Below are 16,476 nucleotides of genomic sequence, written 5' to 3' on the forward strand. Positions count from 1 at the left end.
CGTTACCACCCCTCTTGATTGGTTTTAGGTTCAGACTTCAGAGGTGGTGTATACATATCAGCAGCTCAGGTGAGTACCAGGAAACCATCGAGTTCCATCTATAGGTATAAACTTACTTGAACGCGTTAACACACCTCTTTCGTTGCACATTTTATGCCATCTCTCAGGTGTGTTCGTTAGCGGAAGCACAGGCTAGAGATGATCAAGAATTATTCTTTATTGCAAGTCTTTTCCGTTTCACAAAAAATTATAATTTACCAGAAAAATATTGGAAAAATCCTTTGAATTCATCCAAATAAGAGTTATAATAAAATAATGAAATGTAAATAAAACCTGAATTTAAAAAAAAATCAAACAGAGACAAAAGACAAAGAATTTGAAAAATATAAATCGAAAATAATAAAAATTATTAAATCTCCTCGGTCGTGAATAAATCTCATCAATGGTTCGAATTAAATAAATCCAAGAAAGAAGATCAGTGTAGAATGAGTGTCAAAAACATTAAAATCAAACAAAATATGGAAACGAAAATAAGGTAGAATAAAAAAAAAAGAAACATCTACAAAGATCTACTGAAAAAATATTAATTAAAAAATCGAATAAATAATAAAATAATATAAAGATATTCTTAAAAAACAACAAAACCCGCAATATCAACTAAATTAACAACAGTTTACAGAAAATGCTAAAATCGACAAAAATAATTTAAAAAATTTCGAAAAACACAAAAAAAACCGAACATACATAACAAAAATGAAAAAAAATTTATAAAATAACAAAAATGATAAAAATAACAAAAATGAGAAAAATAGCCCAATAGATAAATATAGCTGAAAAGACCAAATAGTACTAATTAATCCAAATGACAAAACTGTCATAAAGGATAAAATTAACAAAAATTTCAAAAATGACAAAAATTACACAAACTAATGTGATCACAAAAATGATAAAAATTACAAATATGACAAAAATAGATACAATGACTAAAATGACAAAAAAAGCGTCAGATAATGACAAAAATTACAAAATTTATTGAAAAAATAAAATACAAAACTTTCTAAAATGACAAAAAAATAACAAATTGACTAAATAAATAAAATAAAATTTTAAAAAAAGTCAAATATGAAAAAAATAAAAAAAAAATTTTTTTTTTCCAGAATGTAAAAACTACAAAATAAAGAAAAACTAAATTTAAAAAATGACCAAAATGAAAATGACAATAAATGGCAAAAATGGCTTAAATGGCAAAATTTAAAAAAAAAAATAGTTACAAAAATTACAAAATGACAAACAATAACAATAATGATTAAAAAAAATTAAAATTGTTGAGAATATCAAAAATGAATTTTGTTTTTTTAAAAATGACAAAAATTACAAAATAAAAAAAATCAAATTTTCAAATATGTATGATCAAAATGAAAAAAAGACAATAAATGGTAAAATTACTAAAGTGAAAAAAATTACAACCATTTAGATCACCTCTGGATGTAATTTTTCTGGGTTTCTTTTTTTTTTTATTTTGTTCGGTGATGTTTTGAAAAAGTTTGCTGGTTTAACGTTTCAGTCTACTTTTATTCGACCATCCTCAGGGAAAAAAAAGACGCTCTAACTTTATCTTCTCTAACTGAGCAGAGAGACGGCCCTAGCAGGCGGAAAAAAGCCTTTCTTCTGAGGATGGTCGTATAAAAGTAGACTGAAACGTAAAACTAGCGAATGTTTTAAAAACATCACCGAACAAAATCAACAAAAGAAACCCCGAAAAGGTGACAAAATTGAAAATAGTGACAAAAAATTACTGAAATGGCAAGAATCACAAAATGGTAAAAAAGACTAAAATTACAAAAAAACATTTCGTGACAAAAATGACTAAAATGGCACAAAGGACTAAAATTACCAGAATGGCAAAAACTTGAAATAAAGAGAAAAAATAACAAAACTAAGTTAAAAAGTGAAGTGAATAAAAATGCCTCAGTTATAGTTGGAATTGTCTTCTCAACAGTTTAGTTTGTAGGCGAAACAAAAATAGTACTACAATGTATTTTGCATGTTAAAATATGAATGATTGACAAATCGCCAATTTTTTTTCTACAATGTACTTTAAACAACGGAAAAATCAAGTATAAGTTTGCTTTTTTTGGACGAAGCCGCGATAAGGACCAAAAAAATTGAAAAGAAGGTGCGAAATTAGAATATATTGTTTTTTCATAACTTTGTAACTATTTGTCATCATTCCCATTAAAAAAGTTTTCTGAGACGATATCACAGCGATAGTTTATAGTGAAAATAATATATTTCAAGGAAATCACTGTCTTCTCAGCATTGGACGTTGAATCGTTATTGAACATTAATTCATTTCTTCTGTGAGTATTTTCTAAAAGTTCTTCTACAATTTGTCCTCGACGTCCCGATCTTTTTATTTACAAACGGTGAAAAAACTGTGTTTTTAAATTGAAATATTCATATCAGATCATGCATTGAGATGTTTAGCAAGATTGTCAAAATCATGAAAAAACCATAATTTCTAAGATTTTTTAGCAAATTTTGTCAAAATTACAATGAGCATTCTAGATTTAAGAATTTTTTCTACAAATTTTGAGGATTTTTTCAATACATACAATTTCAAAACCTTTGGAATAGGATTTATAAAGCTGATTTATAAAAGTCTTATAATTTTGATAATGTGGATTTCTAATTTTGAAATATCAGCAATTACAGCATACGTTTGTTACGCCTATGCTTATGATGCATACATTAATGGGTCTTTAACTTTAACAGAGATTCTAAAAACTGAGTTCCGAAATAATTAGTGATAGCCAAAAATTTTTAAGATTAATCCCTGGCGAATAGCATAGTTGAATTTTTTTTTTCATTGAATTAAATATGTATAAAAGAGAGCTTTAAAAGTAGATTATGATTCAACCACACATGACCTTTTACATAGATTCTTCTGACCAAAAGGTCTTTTGCTTAGGAAGTTGTTTAGACTATACATCTTATATATAAAAATGGAGGCATTTTTATTTGTAACACCATCACGTATGAATTGTCGGTCGTAATGAAGTGAAATTTGGTATCCGAGGATAATTTGGGTCAGAGTTGGATTGTATAATAGTTTCAAGAATCTCACATTTTATGGAATGGGGGTCCCCATACAAAATTATCTCTTTTCTACATCTTATATATAAAAATGGAGGGATTTGTTTGTAACACCATCACGTATGAATGGTTGGTCGGAATTAAATGAAATTTGGTATCCGAGGGTTTTTTGGGTCAGAGATGGTATGTATAATAGTTTCAAGAATCTCACTTTTTATTAAAGGGGAGCGAGCACGAAGAAGTTAAAGAACTGTATACATTTTCCAACGATTTATTAAGTAACGGGTAAAACAAAGTTTACCGGGTCAGCTAGTTTTAAATATTTACAAACATCACCATCCAAACTATAAGAAATCCACCGTGCACACAAAATAGTATTTTCTCTCAAATATCTTGTTAATTCTTAAAAACATTGATGGGTCGCTGACTGCAGAAAAAACGAGTAAACAAACCATGTAAGTAAAATCGTACAAAAAAAACCTTGGTGTAATACACCAATGGTGTATGTATATAATTATAAGCCAAGCTTTCTAGCAATGAGAAAATTATCAACTTTAGATGAAGTTTTCATGAAATATTTGAGAAAGCTTACCAGACCTATTAATGCACGAAACAAAGTTGCGCGTTCTATAGACTGTTTACAAACTTATGGCCGAGCTTAAAAAATGGATTTGACGAACTTCGGTCCTTCAGGTTTATCTTTAAGTTGAAGTAGAAGTATTAAGTAAGTACCTCTATGTATAAACATGGTTCAATATTTTGAGCAACCCAACCGCTCCATGGTGTTATGTTTTCAACACGCATCGCATCTGACCGAGCAGAGCTGAGCTATGGACAGGTATGGAAAAACGCCCGTATGCATTCGGAAGAAGCCTTACACAAGCAACAAGTCATTCCGGTCCGGTCATGATGTCGCATGATGCCATCCACAAGCGGGTGGTTTTATGTTTGGAAAACCGAATCTATTCTAATGCTTCAAAATGTCGCATATCACAAATGTATTATGAACTATAAAGATTTTTAACAGAATTTGGTAAATAAGATGGATGGGTTTACCTACTTATTTTTCATCTCATGTTCCGCTACTCTGAAAATTTAGTCCTCAAGTGGGTATATTCCACATGAGGAACGATAAATTCGTATGGGTAACCTGATCTGCACCCAGCTTGAGTACTCGCCTTCTTCCTTTTTTTCTCGTCTGGACACTTTTTACTTCCACTTCCCTTCTCGGTTTTCCGTCTTGGCTTCTTGCGGCTTCTTTTTTGAGTTTTGTTGCCTTCCACGCTTCCACCTTCACCTCCTTCGAGTGCTGCGTTACGCACACAATAATATTATTGTTATTATTATTTCTTCATATTTTTTTTTGCTTTCCTCGAGATCGAATTCGCATTTGCAGTAAACGAAACACTTAACGCAACGAATAACAGCAGCAGCAGCTTTAGGTAGATACACATAAGTGAGTTTTACCTTTTTCGGCATAAAACAACGACCTCAGGCTGGGCTCCTTGTTGGAAGTTCTCCTTGTTGCCGGTTGTCGGATCTCGGCTTCAAAAACGACCTTCTCCGGTCCTAAAAAGGCTCAGGCACGGTTGAACCAAAACCAACAACATCCACATCCACGACTTTGGGGATGATTGGTGACTTTTGATTGCCACAAACATTGCTCTCTGTGGGGTTTGGGTTGGGTTTGAGATTTTTCTCATGGGATAGGGTTTATTTTATTTTATTCTCCGAAAAAAAAAGGAAATATACCAATCGCATAGCAAAAATGTTTCAAGACCAGGACTTAACCCGAAATCACTTCACTTCCCTTTCGTAGACTCTTTCGGACACGGCACAATGTTACTTGGCGACCCCAATGGGATTGGTACAACAGAAACGTAATCATAATATCGTTGAATGGGTTTAGATTTGAATATTTACGGCTAGGTTCAGTAAATAATTGCCTTGATAACGGGTTATATAGTTCAGGAAATTTAAACCTGAAAAACCTTCCTTGCAAAGGTTTTCCAATATATTTAAGCTTTGAAAGCTCATGTAGGATGTATGTATGAACCCACCAGTGACTGATAGGTCTTATGGCACGTGTCGGTACGTTAATTCTCGACCGCACATTCAAATATTGTTCATGCTTAGCTCATCAACCATACTTGCAGCACTAGCAGGGGATCCGTTACCAATGGTTTGGGTCAGGTTTGATTCATCTCACTCCTTTCCAACTGTTCGAAAAAACATTATAAATACCAATTTCACTCACTATACACTATCTCCAATTGAAGGAAAAACCACACTCAAAAAATTGTTGACGTCTGTGCGATTCAAAGCCTACTATATAATCTTCCTGTCTTCGACAAACTTATTCAGAATAAAATCTTTTGAAATTGACAAAATTACCAAAATTGACATGATGGGTCAATTTGACGAGAATTACAAAATTGATAAAAATAACAAAAATGATGAAAATATAAAAAGGATACAAATGACAAAAATAACAAAAATGACAAAAATGACAAAAATGACAAAAATGACAAAAATGACAAAAATGACAAAAATGACAAAAATGACAAAAATGACAAAAATGACAAAAATGACAAAAATGACAAATATGACAAAAATGACAAAAATGACAAAAATGACAAAAATGGCAAAAATAACAAAAATGACAAAAATGACAAAAATGACAAAAATGACAAAAATGACAAAAATGACAAAAATGACAAAAATGACAAAAATGACAAAAATGACAAAAATGACAAAAATGACAAAAATGACAAAAATGACAAAAATGACAAAAATGACAAAAATGACAAAAATGACAAAAATGACAAAAATGACAAAAAATGACAAAAATGATAAAAATGACAAAAATGATAAAAATGACAAAAACGACAAAAATGACAAAAATGACAGAAATGACAAAACTGACAAAAATGACAAAAATGACAAAATCGACAAAAATGACAAAAATGACAAAAATGACAACAATGACAAAAAGGATAAAAATGATAAAAATGACAAAAATGACGAAAATGACAAAAATGACAAAAATGACAAAAATGACAAAAATGACAAAAATGACAAAAATGACAAAAATGACAAAAATGACAAAAATGACAAAAATGACAAAAATGACAAAAATGACAGAAATGACAAAAATGACTAAAAAGACAAAAATGACAAAAATTACAAAAATGACAAAAATGACAAATATGACAAAAATTACAAAAATTACAAAAATGACAAAAATGACAAAAATTACAAAAATTACAAAAATTACAAAAATTACAAAAATTACAAAAATTACAAAAATTACAAAAATTACAAAAATTACAAAAATTACAAAAATTACAAAAATTACAAAAATGACAGAAATGACAAAAATGACAAAAATGACAAAAATGACAAAAATGACAAAAATGACAAAAATGACAAAAATGACAAAAATGACAAAAATGACAAAAATGACAAAAATGACAAAAATGACAAAAATGACAAAAATGACAAAAATGACAAAAATGACAAAAATGACAAAAATGACAAAAATGACAAAAATGACAAAAATGACAAAAATGACAAAGATGACAAAAATGACAAAAATGACAAAAATGACAAAAATGACAAAAATGACAAAAATGACAAAAATGACAAAAATGACAAAACTGACAAAACTGACAAAAATGACAAAAATGACAAAAATGACAAAGATGACAAAAATGACAAAAATGACAAAAATGACAAAAAGACAAAAATGACAAAAATGACAAAAATGACAAAAATGACAAAAATGACAAAAATGACAAGAAGGACAAAAATGACAAAAATGACAAAAATGACAAAAATGACAAAAATGACAAAAATGACAAAAATGACAAAAATGACAAAAATGACAAAAATGACAAAAATGACAAAAATGACAAAAATGACAAAAATGACAAAAATGACAAAAATGACAAAAATGACAAAAATGACAAAAATGACAAAAATGACAAAAATGACAAAAATGACAAAAATGACAAAAATGACAAAAATGACAAAAATGACAAAAATGACAAAAATGACAAAAATGGCAAACATGACAAAAATGACAAAAATGACAAAAATGACAAAAACGACAAAAATGACAAAAATGACAAAAATGACAAAAATGACAAAAATGACAAAAATGACAAAAATGACAAAAATGACAAAAATGACAAAAATGACAAAAATGACAAAAATGACAAAAATGACAAAAATGACAAAAATGACAAAAATGACAAAAATGATAAAAATGACAAAAATGACAAAAATGACAAAAATGACAAAAATGACAAAAATGACAAAAATGACAAAAATGACAAAAATGACAAAAATGACAAAAATGACAAAAATGACAAAAATGACAAGAAGGACAAAAATGACAAAAATGACAAAAATGACAAAAATGACAAAAATGACAAAAATGACAAAAATGACAAAAATGACAAAAATGACAAAAATGACAAAAATGACAAAAATGACAAAAATGACAAAAATGACAAAAATGACAAAAATGACAAAAATGACAGAAATGACTAAAAAGACAAAAATCACAAATATCACAAAAATGACAAAAATGACAAAAATGACAAAAATGACAAAAATGACAAAAATGACAAAAATGACAAAAATGACAAAAATGACAAAAATGACAAAAATGACAAAAATGACAAAAATGACAAAAATGACAAAAATGACAAGAAGGACAAAAATGACAAGAAGGACAAAAATGACAAAAATGACAAAAATGACAAAAATGACAAAAATGACAAAAATGACAAAAATGACAAAAATGGCAAAAATGACAAAAATGACAAAAATGACAAAAATGACAAAAATGACAAAAATGACAAAAATGACAAAAATGACAAAAATGACAAAAATGACAAAAATGACAAAAATGACAAAAATGACAAAAATGACAGAAATGACTAAAAAGACAAAAATCACAAATATCACAAAAATGACAAAAATGACAAAAATGACAAAAATGACAAAAATGACAAAAATGACAAAAATGACAAAAATGACAAAAATGACAAAAATGACAAAAATGACAAAAATGACAAAAATGACAAGAAGGACAAAAATGACAAAAGTGACAAAAATGACAAAAATGACAAAAATGACAAAAATGACAAAAATGACAAAAATGACAAAAATGACAAAAATGACAAAAATGACAAAAATGACAAAAATGACAAAAATGACAAAAATGACAAAAATGACAAAAATGACAAAAATGACAAAAATGACAAAAATGACAAAAATGACAAAAATGACAAAAATGACAAAAATGACAAAAATGACAAAAATGACAAAAATGACAAAAATGTCAAAAATGACAAAAATGTCAAGAATGTCAAGAATGACAAAAATGACAAAAATGACAAAAATGACAAAAATGACAAAAATGACAAAAATGACAAAAATGACAAAAATGACAAAAATGACAAAAATGACAAAAATGACAAAAATGACAAAAATGACAAAAATGACAAAAATGACAAAAATGACAAAAATGACAAAAATGACAAAAATGACAAAAATGACAAAAATGACAAAAATGACAAAAATGACAAAAATGACAAAAATGACAAAATGACAAAAATGACAAAAATGACAAAAATGACAAAAATGACAAAAATGACAAAAATGACAAAAAAGACAAAAAAGGACAAAAAAGACAAAAATGACAAAAATGACAAAAATGACAAAAATGACAAAAATGACAAAAATGACAAAAATGACAAAAATGACAAAAATGACAAAAATGACAAAAATGACAAAAATGACAAAAATGACAAAAATGACAAAAATGACAAAAATGACAAAAATGACAAAAATGACAAAAATGACAAAAATGACAAAAATGACAAAAATGACAAAAATGACAAAAATGACAAAAATGACAAAAATGACAAAAATGACAAAAATGACAAAAATGACAAAAATGACAAAAATGACAAAAATGACAAAAATGACAAAAATGACAAAAATGACAAAAATGACAAAAATGACAAAAATGACAAAAATGACAAAAATGACAAAAATGACAAAAATGTCAAGAATGACAAAAATGACAAAAATGACAAAAATGACAAAAATGACAAAAATGACAAAAATGACAAAAATGACAAAAATGACAAAAATGACAAAAATGACAAAAATGACAAAAATGACAAAAATGACAAAAATGACAAAAATGACAAAAATGACAAAAATGACAAAAATGACAAAAATGACAAAAATGACAAAAATGACAAAAATGACAAAAATGACAAAAATGACAAAAATGACAAAAATGACAAAAATGACAAAAATGACAAAAATGACAAAAATGACAAAAATGACAAAAATGACAAAAATGACAAAAATGACAAAAATGACAAAAATGACAAAAATGACAAAAATGACAAAAATGACGAAAATGACAAAAATGACAAAAATGACAAAAATGACAAAAATGACAAAAATGACAAAAATGACAAAAATGACAAAAATGACAAAAATGACAAAAATGACAAAAATGACAAAAAAGACAAAAAAGACAAAAAAGACAAAAAAGACAAAAATGACAAAAATGACAAAAATGACAAAAATGACAAAAATGACAAAAATGACAAAAATGACAAAAATGACAAAAATGACAAAAATGACAAAAATGACAAAAATGACAAAAATGACAAAAATGACAAAAATGACAAAAATGACAAAAATGACAAAAATGACAAAAATGACAAAAATAACAAAAATGACAAAAATGACAAAAATGACAAAAATGACAAAAATGGCAAAAATGACAAAAATGACAAACATGAAAAAAATGACAAAAATGACAAAAATGACAAAAATGACATAGACGACAAAAATGAAAAAAATTACAAAAAATTACAAAAAATTACAAGAATGACAAGAATGACAAAAATTTACAGAAATGACAAAATGACAATAATGACAAAAATGACAAAAATGACAAAAATGACAAAAATGACAAAAATGACAAAAATGACAAAAATGACAAATATGACAAAAATGACAAAAATGACAAAAATGACAAAAATGACAAAAATGACAAAAATGACAAAAATGACAAAAATGACAAAAATGACAAAAATGACAAAAATGACAAAAATGACAAAAATGACAAAAATGACAAAAATGACAAAAATGACAAAAATGACAAAAATGACAAAAATGACAAAAATGACAAAAATGACAAAAATGACAAAAATGACAAAAATGACAAAAATGACAAAAATGACAAAAATGACAAAATAGAAAAAAATGGCAAAAATGGCAAAAATGGCAAAAATGACAAAAATGACAAAAATGACAAAAATGACAAAAATGACAAAAATGACAAAAATGACAAAAATGACAAAAATGACAAAAATGACAAAAATGACAAAAATGACAAAAAGGACAAAAATGACAAAAATGACAAAAATGACAAAAATGACAAAAATGACAAAAATGACAAAAATGACAAAAATGACAAAAATGACAAAAATGACAAAAATGACAAAAATGACAAAAATGGCAAAAATGACAAAAATGACAAAAATGACAAACATGAAAAAAATGACAAAAATGACAAAAATGACAAAGATGACAAAAATTAAAAAAATGACAAAAAATTACAAAAAATTACAAGAATGTCAAGAATGACAAAAATTTACAGAAATGACAAAATGACAATAATGACAAAAATGACAAAAATGACAAAAATGACAAAAATGACAAATATGACAAAAATGACAAAAATGACAAAAATGACAAAAATGACAAAAATGACAAAAATGACAAAAATGACAAAAATGACAAAAATGACAAAAATGACAAAAATGACAAAAATGACAAAAATGACAAAAATGACAAAAATGACAAAAATGACAAAAATGACAAAAATGACAAATATGACAAAAATGACAAAAATGACAAAAATGACAAAAATGACAAAAATGACAAAAATGACAAAAATGACAAAAATGACAAAAATGACAAAAATGACAAAAATGACAAAAATGACAAAAATGACAAAAATGACAAAAATGACAAAAATGACAAAATAGAAAAAAATGGCAAAAATGGCAAAAATGGCAAAAATGACAAAAATGACAAAAATGACAAAAATGACAAAAATGACAAAAAAGACAAAAATGACAAAAATGACAAAAATGACAAAAATGACAAAAATGGCAAAAATGACAAAAATGACAAACATGAAAAAAATGACAAAAATGACAAAAATGACAAAAATGACATAGACGACAAAAATGAAAAAAATTACAAAAAATTACAAAAAATTACAAGAATGACAAGAATGACAAAAATTTACAGAAATGACAAAATGACAATAATGACAAAAATGACAAAAATGACAAAAATGACAAATATGACAAAAATGACAAAAATGACAAAAATGACAAAAATGACAAAAATGACAAAAATGACAAAAATGACAAAAATGACAAAAATGACAAAAATGACAAAAATGACAAAAATGACAAAAATGACAAAAATGACAAAAATGACAAAAATGACAAAAATGACAAAAATGACAAAAATGACAAAAATGACAAAAATGACAAAATAGAAAAAAATGGCAAAAATGGCAAAAATGGCAAAAATGACAAAAATGACAAAAATGACAAAAATGACAAAAATGACAAAAATGACTAAAATGACAAAAATGACAAAAATGACAAAAATGACAAAAATGACAAAAATGACAAAAAGGACAAAAATGACAAAAATGACAAAAATGACAAAAATGACAAAAATGACAAAAATGACAAAAATGACAAAAATGACAAAAATGACAAAAATGACAAAAATGACAAAAATGGCAAAAATGACAAAAATGACAAAAATGACAAACATGAAAAAAATGACAAAAATGACAAAAATGACAAAGATGACAAAAATTAAAAAAATGACAAAAAATTACAAAAAATTACAAGAATGTCAAGAATGACAAAAATTTACAGAAATGACAAAATGACAATAATGACAAAAATGACAAAAATGACAAAAATGACAAAAATGACAAATATGACAAAAATGACAAAAATGACAAAAATGACAAAAATGACAAAAATGACAAAAATGACAAAAATGACAAAAATGACAAAAATGACAAAAATGACAAAAATGACAAAAATGACAAAAATGACAAAAATGACAAAAATGACAAAAATGACAAAAATGACAAAAATGACAAAAATGACAAATATGACAAAAATGACAAAAATGACAAAAATGACAAAAATGACAAAAATGACAAAAATGACAAAATTGACAAAAATGACAAAAATGACAAAAATGACAAAAATGACAAAAATGACAAAAATGACAAAAATGACAAAAATGACAAAAATGACAAAAATGACAAAAATGACAAAAATGACAAAAATGACAAAAATGACAAAAATGACAAAAATGACAAAAATGACAAAATAGAAAAAAATGGCAAAAATGGCAAAAATGGCAAAAATGACAAAAATGACAAAAATGACAAAAATGACAAAAATGACAAAAATGACAAAAATGACAAAAATGACAAAAATGACAAAAATGACAAAAATGACAAAAATGACAAAAATGACAAAAATGACAAAAATGACAAAAATGACAAAAAAGACAAAAAAGACAAAAAAGACAAAAAAGACAAAAAAGACAAAAATGACAAAAATGACAAAAATGACAAAAATGACAAAAATGACAAAAATGACAAAAATGACAAAAATGACAAAAATGACAAAAATGACAAAAATGACAAAAATGACAAAAATGACAAAAATGACAAAAATGACAAAAATGACAAAAATGACAAAAATGACAAAAATGACAAAAATGACAAAAATGACAAAAATGACAAAAATGACAAAAATGACAAAAATGACAAAAATGACAAAAATGACAAAAATGACAAAAATGACAAAAAAGACAAAAATGACAAAAATGACAAAAATGACAAAAATGACAAAAATGGCAAAAATGACAAAAATGACAAACATGAAAAAAATGACAAAAATGACAAAAATGACAAAAATGACAAAAATGACAAAAATGACAAAAATGACATAGACGACAAAAATGAAAAAAATTACAAAAAATTACAAAAAATTACAAGAATGACAAGAATGACAAAAATTTACAGAAATGACAAAATGACAATAATGACAAAAATGACAAAAATGACAAAAATGACAAAAATGACAAAAATGACAAATATGACAAAAATGACAAAAATGACAAAAATGACAAAAATGACAAAAATGACAAAAATGACAAAAATGACAAAAATGACAAAAATGACAAAAATGACAAAAATGACAAAAATGACAAAAATGACAAAAATGACAAAAATGACAAAAATGACAAAAATGACAAAAATGACAAAAATGACAAAAATGACAAAAATGACAAAAATGACAAAATAGAAAAAAATGGCAAAAATGGCAAAAATGGCAAAAATGACAAAAATGACAAAAATGACAAAAATGGCAAACATGACAAAAATGACAAAAATGACAAAAATGACAAAAATGGCAAACATGACAAAAATGACAAAAATGACAAAAATGACAAAAATGACAAAAATGACAAAAATGACAAAAATGGCAAAAATGACAAAAATGACAAAAATGACAAACATGAAAAAAATGACAAAAATGACAAAAATGACAAAGATGACAAAAATTAAAAAAATGACAAAAAATTACAAAAAATTACAAGAATGTCAAGAATGACAAAAATTTACAGAAATGACAATAATGACAAAAATGACAAAAATGACAAAAATGACAAAAATGACAAAAATGACAAAAATGACAAAAATGACAAAAATGACAAAAATGACAAAAATGACAAAAATGACAAAAATGACAAAAATGACAAAAATGACAAAAATGACAAAAATGACAAAAATGACAAAAATGACAAAAATGACAAAAATGACAAAAATGACAAAAATGACAAAAATGACAAAAATGACAAAAATGACAAAAATGACAAAAAAGGCAAAAAAGACAAAAACGACAAAAATGACAAAAATGACAAAAATGACAAAAATGACAAAAATGACAAAAATGACAAAAATGACAAAAATGACAAAAATGACAAAAATGACAAAAATGACAAAAATGACAAAAATGACAAAAATGACAAAAATGACAAAAATGACAAAAATGACAAAAATGACAAAAATAACAAAAATGACAAAAATGACAAAAATGACAAAAATGACAAAAATGGCAAAAATGACAAAAATGACAAACATGAAAAAATGACAAAAATGACAAAAATGACAAAAATGACAAAAATGACAAAGATGACAAAAAATTACAAAAAATTACAAGAATGTCAAGAATGACAAAAATTTACAGAAATGACAATAATGACAAAAATGACAAAAATGACAAAAATGACAAAAATGACAAAAATGACAAAAATGACAAAAATGACAAAAATGACAAAAATGACAAAAATGACAAAAATGACAAAAATGACAAAAATGACAAAAATGACAAAAATGACAAAAATGACAAAAATGACAAAAATGACAAAAATGACAAAAATGACAAAAATGACAAAAATGACAAAAATGACAAATATGACAAAAATGACAAAAATGACGAAAATGACAAAAAAGAAAAAAATGACAAAAATGGCAAAAATGGCAAAAATGACCAAAATGACAAAACTTGACAAAAATGACAAAAAGACGAAAATGATAAAAATGACAAAAATGACAAAAAAGAAAAAAATGACAAAAATGACAAAAATGACAAATATGATAAAAATTATAAAAATGGCAAAAACGGCAAAAATGACAAAAATGACAAAAATGACAAAAATGACAAAATTGACAAAAATGACAAAGACGTCAGAAATGACATAAATGACAAAAATTTAAAAAAATAATAAAAATGACAAAAATGACAATAATCAAAAAAAATGACAAAATTCCAAAAATTGCAAAACTGAAAAAGATGACAAAAATGACAGAAAATGACAAAAATTTCCAAAACTACAAAAGTGACAAAAAATTCATAATTGATATAAATTTCTGAAATGTCAAAAATTCCTAAAATGACAAAAATTTCCAAAATGACAAAAAATTCTAAAATGATAAAAATGACAAAATTGACAAAAAATTCAAAAAATGACAATATGACAAAAATGGTTAAAACGACAAAAATGCAGAAATGAAAAAAAATGATAAAATTGACAAAAATGACAAAATTGACAAAATTGACAAAAATGACAAAACGACAAAAATGACAGAAATGACAAAAATGGAAAACTTGACAAAAATGACAAAATTGACAAAAATGACAGAAATGACAAAAATTAAAAAATTGACAAAAATTACAAAATTGACAAAAATGACAAAAATGGCAAAAATAACACAAATGACAGAAATGACAAAAATTACAAAACTGACAAAAATAACATTATTGACAAAAATGACATAAATAACAAAAATGACAAAAATGACAAAAATGACAAAAATCACTAAAATGACAAAGATGACAAAAATGACAAAGATGTCAGAAAATTACAAAAAATGGTAAATATGTAAAAAATGACAAAAATTACAAAAACGTTGACTTTTTTAAACTCATTTTCTTCTTTGTTTTGAAATAAACCACCACTAAACTGATTAAAAGACTGAACACAAAACACCGACTTATTTTTAATTAGCCCGTTGAATGATGCTGAAGAAATCTCAGTACCCCCAAGATTAATATTTGTACTGCTCCAAATGAGCCACGTTATTATTATCTCACGAACAAAACAGAACAACAACGAAAATAACGACATCTGAAAATGACTCGTGACCAAGATGCTCTCTTATCATTTAACTTCGCCCCTGTTGATCATTATCTCATTATTCTATTTATCAAATGGTTGAAGGTTGATTTCTCCCACCCACCACAACCTCTGGATGGATCGAGTTGGATCGGAACAGGTAATTTGGGGAACGACGGACGGACAGGCCGTAATGGGGCTCGTTTTGCCAGCAGCAGTACTACCTACTGAGAGAAGTACGGCCAAATCAAAAACAGTCTGCCGCGTGCCGTATACGGAACCGATTAAACTATACTAGAGGCACTACGACGCGCCGGGTGAAAATTGAAATTTCGATTTTGATCTTTTCCGTTCGGTGGAAAATTGATGCTGTTTGGGAAAAGAGAACTGACTAGGAAGTCGGTTTAAGGTGAGGAGAGCAGTTAATTTTAATCTCCCTTCTTCATTGAGCCAAATTGCCGTTTTCATCTAACTGGGGGGAATTTTGGGCTCGTGGTTCTCTTCCATCATTGCAGGAAAGTTCGGGTAAGTGGTTGAGCA

This window comes from Uranotaenia lowii, chromosome 2 (assembly GCF_029784155.1).
Source record: "Uranotaenia lowii strain MFRU-FL chromosome 2, ASM2978415v1, whole genome shotgun sequence".
Taxonomy (NCBI): domain Eukaryota; kingdom Metazoa; phylum Arthropoda; class Insecta; order Diptera; family Culicidae; genus Uranotaenia; species Uranotaenia lowii.